This window comes from Macrotis lagotis, chromosome X (assembly GCF_037893015.1).
Source record: "Macrotis lagotis isolate mMagLag1 chromosome X, bilby.v1.9.chrom.fasta, whole genome shotgun sequence".
Lineage (NCBI taxonomy): Eukaryota > Metazoa > Chordata > Mammalia > Peramelemorphia > Peramelidae > Macrotis > Macrotis lagotis.
The window spans coordinates 23,878,566-23,884,188 of NC_133666.1; the positions used below are offsets into that span (position 1 = coordinate 23,878,566).

At 33.5% G+C, this 5,623-nt stretch overlaps 1 pseudogene; it reads left to right on the top strand.

Moving 5' to 3' along the window:
• Positions 1-5,014: 5,014 nt before the first annotated feature.
• Positions 5,015-5,353, top strand: LOC141503026 (PCNA-associated factor pseudogene; annotated as a pseudogene).
• The last annotated feature ends 270 nt before the right edge of the window (positions 5,354-5,623 follow it).

A 5,623-nucleotide genomic window follows, 5' to 3' on the forward strand; every position in this document is an offset into this window, starting at 1 on the left:
GACATAGGTTATACAGAGAATATTTTTTTAATAAAAGGAACACAAAGAATGTGATTTTCACAACTATGACTACAAGGAGAATTCTTAACTAAGCAATGAACAGAAGTGTTCATAAAAAAGACAATTTTAACTACATACACTTCAAAAGCTTTTGTACAAACAAAATCAATGTAGCTAAAATAAGAAGGGAAATTGTGAACAAAATATATTGGATTCAAATATCTCTGATAAAATTCTGATATTCAAGAAATAAATAACTAGAACATATATAGAAAGCCCAGAGTCATGCACTGATGCACAAATGGTCAAAGGACGTATAAGTCCTTTTCAAAAGAAGAAATACAAATTATCAACTATGATAGTAAAATGTGTTCCAAATCAATATTAATAAAAGAAATAGAAATGAAAACAACTCAGGTCTTACATCACTACCAGAAATTTGTGCAAAAACTGACAAATGATGGAAATAGTCAATGTTGGAAGGTCTTTGGGGAGACAGGCAAACTAATAAATTGCTTTCTGGTAGAAATTCTAATTGATCCACCATTCTAATAAGCAAATTGGAATGATGCTAAAAAGTGATTAAATTGGTCATATCTTTGATCAAGCAATTTCACCATTGGTCATATACCCTAAGGAGGACAAAGTCCGAGGGAACAGTCATAAATATGCCAGCTTTTCACATCTTTTGGGGGTAGAAAAAACTTGAAACAAAATAAGTACTCAGTAAATGGGGGAAACTAGCAAATTATTATATATGTATATTCTGTATGTATATATATATATTTATATGATATATATGTTGTATCATGTATACATATATATGTATGGGAATACAATGTCTTATAGAGAAAGGACAAATACAAATTCAGAGAAACTTGGTAAAAAGCATGAATAAATATAAAGTATAGTAAGTAGACCTAGGAAAACAATTACATGGTTATTACAATAATGTAAGGGACAACAATATGGAAATTCTTCATTGTAATGAACAATCTCAGTCCAGGGGAACAGAAAACCTATTTTTCTCCTCTCTGTACAGAAGTAGGGGATGAGTGGTGCATAATGTCACATATGAAATCAGCAGTAGCTGATGTGTCAGTAGACTTTGCTTAATCATTTTTCATTATAAAGGAAACTATAAAGGGATGCCATAAAGGGAAATGACTGGTAAAAACCAAAAACATTAATAAAAATTCCATATAAAAATCATAGAGGAAATAAAAAGGTACACTCTTTTTTGTTAATGGACTTGAAAACTGGTTGAGAACTTTTGGGGAACCATCTGTCAGTACACATTGAAAAATAAAAAAAATAATCATGACCTTTGACCTGTTAGTTCCATTCTTGCAAAAATACTCTAAAAGTATCTTAAAATGAACAGAAGAAGCAAAACAAGAACTAGTTACTAAAAGATATCTATGGCAGCATCATTTGCAATTGAGAAAACTGAAAATGCTCAACAACAAAGGAACAGTTTAATTGTGGTACATGAATAGAATTGAATATAATACGATTAAGAAAAATAATTATTAAGAATACAAAGAAAATGGCAAAGACATTTATGAAGTAAAACAAAGTGAACAAAGTATAACCAAAAGAATGGAATATTTATCATGACCACCTAAGAGGAAAAGTGAATGGTAATGAATAGACAAAGAATCTAGTCAGAGTGATTTAAAAAAGGCAGTGACTGAAATTGTTATAAGATTCTAAACAAAAGAATGAATTTCACTATAAACATTTATAGAGAATATGCAAATAATTGCATGAATGTTCAATATTAAATTTATAATAGATCATTTAACAATAATCACAAAAAGGAACTTGCCAGTGTAGAAAAAATTCCTATTATCTTCACCACAGATGTATTTTTCCATTAAATTCTGTCTTTAAGATAAAAATAACTTTTGTTACTTATATAGAAGACTTGAGAAAGAAACTTAATGGTTTGCTCATTTCAAATTACATTTACTCTCCAATAATAAAATCAATTCATATATATGTTTATGCACTCATAGATAGACATATACATGGATAGACAGTATTTCTTTCAGTGTAGTTTCACATTTCTTACTCCCCACTCTATACCCACTTTAAGAAAACCCAATATATGAACATTTAGATTTAAATAATAGATAAATTCAGTGATGATGACCACTTGTTTTCTAAAAAAGGATTCAAACTTCTGGAGTGAAGCCAAGATGGAAACACAAAGCTAGGAAGCTCCCAGAGATTCCCAAAACAACTTTAAATGAAGCCTCTATACAGAACCTAAAGCTACAGATCCTACCAAAAGAAAGAGTGAAACAAGTTCTCAACTCAACTATCATGGAGGAACTTCAGTAAAGATCTTCTGACTTGAGTAAAAAGGAAGTATAGCCCAGCATAGGCAGGAGAATTGGAAAGTCAGTAGGAGGCTCAGGTCAAGGCTTAGCAAGCCGGTGATGCAGCAGACCAGCAGTGAGTATCCTAACCCCAGTTCAAAAGACAAAGTTTGAGCCCTACGAACTACTCAAAGCCAGGGAACAAACCACTGCATAAGTAATACCATAGGCAAGAGGTACGCCAGAGATCAGATCCTGGTTCTAGCATAAAAACCTTGGGACTATGATTCCCTATGCCCCAGGAGTGGAGTTCAACTATCAAAATGAGCAAAAAACTCCACCCCAAAAGTGCTAACCATAGATAGCTACTATTCTGTTAGGGATAATAAAATGCCATCTCAGAAAAGGAAAAAGTGACAAAATGCCTACTGTGAAGTCTCAAAGTAGTTTGTGAATTATCCTCAAATCCAAAAAAGAATTCTTAGAAGAGCTCAAAAGGAATTTTAAAAAACAAAGAAGAGACGAAGAAAAAAATGGAGAAAAGAGGGCCATGCACAAGAATTATAAAAATTTGACTGAAGAAATCAACTCCTTTAGAAGTAAAAATGACCAACTGGAAAAGGAACATAACTAATCAAAAAGTAAAATTAACCAACTGGGAAAGGAAACACAAAAGTTAACTGAAGAAAATAAAACCCTAAAATTTAGAATTGGACAAATGGAAACTAATGACTCTATGAGACACCAAAATTTCATGAAATAAAACCAAAGTACAGAAAAAAACAGAAAAAAAAATGTAAAGTACCTCTTAGGAAAAACAATAAACCTGGAAAATAGATTTAGAAAACATAATTTATGAATTATTGGTTTACCTGAAAGCCATAACCAAAAAATATCTTTCAGGAAATTATCATGGAAAATTGCCCTGAAACAAGATGACAAAATAGTCCTTGAAAAAAATATACCAATCATTTCCAGAAAAAGGTCCCAGAATAAAAACTCCAAGGAATGAATTCTCAGCTAAAGAAGAAAATACTATAAGCAGACAAAAAGAAGCAATTTAAATACCAAGGAACCACAGTCAGAATTACACAGGACTCAATCACTTCAAAAATAAAGGATCAGAGGGCCTGGAATATGATATTCCAGAGGGCAAAGGGCCTTGGATTACAGCAAAAAAAGCTAACCTGCAAAATTCAACATATTCTTTCAGGGGAAAGGATGGACTTTCAATGAAACAGAGAAATTTCAAACTTATCTGATAAAAAAATCAGAGTTGAACAGAAAATTAATCTTCAAATACAAGACACAAGAGATGTGTCAAAAGGTAAATGAAAAGGAAAAATAAACTTTAATCAATAATGTTAAACTGTATCCATCTCTACACAGGAAGAAAATACTCGTAACCCTTGGGAATTGTATTTCTCTTAGGATAGGGTATGGATATAGAATAATCACTAAAATTATGATACTTTAACTAATATCTTAGTTCATGAGGGTTGAATATAGTTGGAGAAAGTGTACTCAGAGGGTGTAGGCATAAATATATCTTGAAATGATTTTGCTTTACATGATACTTTGGCCCATGAGGGTAGCATGGGATGGGTGGCAACAAATAGCACTGCTCTTTTGACAGGAGAGACTTTATTTCAAATTTAATCTCCTTTTCTTACTATCTGTGTGACTATGGGAAGTCAACTAATCTCTCAAAGCATCGGTTTCCTCAGATACCAAGTGAAAATAATAAGAGTAGTTATTTCAGAGTTGGTTGTGAAGCTCAAATGAGTTAATTCTCATTAAACACTTTTCAATTACAATAATTTAGGGTTATAGGCAGTTAGGAACAGCTATGTGTCAAGACAGATAGATTGCCAGGCTTGGAATCGGGAAGATTTGTCAAAGCTTTTACTAGCTTTGTGATCCTAGGCAAATCACTTTATCCTGCATGCCTCAGTTTCCTCATCTGCAAAATGAGCTGGAGAAGGAAATAGCAAACTTGGCAATAGCAAATTGCCAAGAAAATTCTCAGTGAAGTCACAGAGGCAGGTAAGATTGAAACTGACTGAACAACAGTAAGGAGATCATCAGAGTCAGAACTATAATAGTAGCCAGGTAAAAGGGACACAGAAGCACATGTGAGAGATGCTTTAAAGTAGACATAATAGGATTTGGCAAGTGATGGGTAAGTTGGATAAGAGAAAAAGAGAAGCTAATGATCAGGCTAAGGTTATGAACCTGGGTGGCTAGATAATTGTTATTCCCTTCAACAGAAATATGAAAGTTTGGGAGACGGATGAGTTCAGGGGATTTGGGATATATTGAGTTTACAATGTCTTTGGGATATCCAGTTTGAAATGATCAACAGGTAATGAGTGTGATGATACTGAAGTTCTGAGGGGAAGACTGAGGTTGAATTTATAGAATTTAGAATTATCTGCATAGAGATGATGATTGAACCCAAGGATAGGATTATAATCTGAGGCAGAGAGGGGAAGGACCGAAAACAGAGAGAGACAGAGACAGACAGAAACAGAGACAGGGAGACAGAGAAAAAGAGACAGATGGAGGCAGACGGATAAAGAGACAGGGAGATAGCTTTCTAGCTGCTGGACTCTTAAAAGGTCAGAGCTCTGTCCACTGGTTTTGTCCCTGACCTCGTAATTTCCCTGTCCCCTCCTGCTTTGGTCATGGTGCGGACTAAGGCCGACTGTATGCCAGGCTCCTACTGTAAAGTGATGGCACCTCGAGCACCTAGGAAGGCGTTGGATCATTCCATTTTCACCAATGCCTCTCCTTTGCCTCCATCCTGGAAAGTTGAAAGTTAATATGCAGGTGGAAACCAAGTATGTGTATGGCCAACACCTACATGGCAAAAAGGAATTGGAAAATTCTTTGAGATGTTATCTAAATACTCAGTAAAAGAGAATCAAATTCCTGGTGAAATAAAAATGGAAAGTAGTGGTCTAGGAAAACCTAAAAGAATATCTTGTCCTTTGCAACCTGATCCCACAGAAGATGATGAATGATCAGATGAAGAATAAAAGATTATCATCGATTTTTGCTGTCATCAGAATTCTAGGATATACATTTGTGTAAATATTTTTGTTTACAATGGTTTGGGTTTAATTTTGTCATACAGAAATTTAATTATAATATTTTTTAAAATATGCACCTAAATTAAGTCATTTATAGGTAGTTCTGAATGAAAGACTGTAAGATTATTATATGCATATATATAATTTGCACATCCATAAATATTAAGCATTATCAAAAAATTATTATATGGTATTGTAACT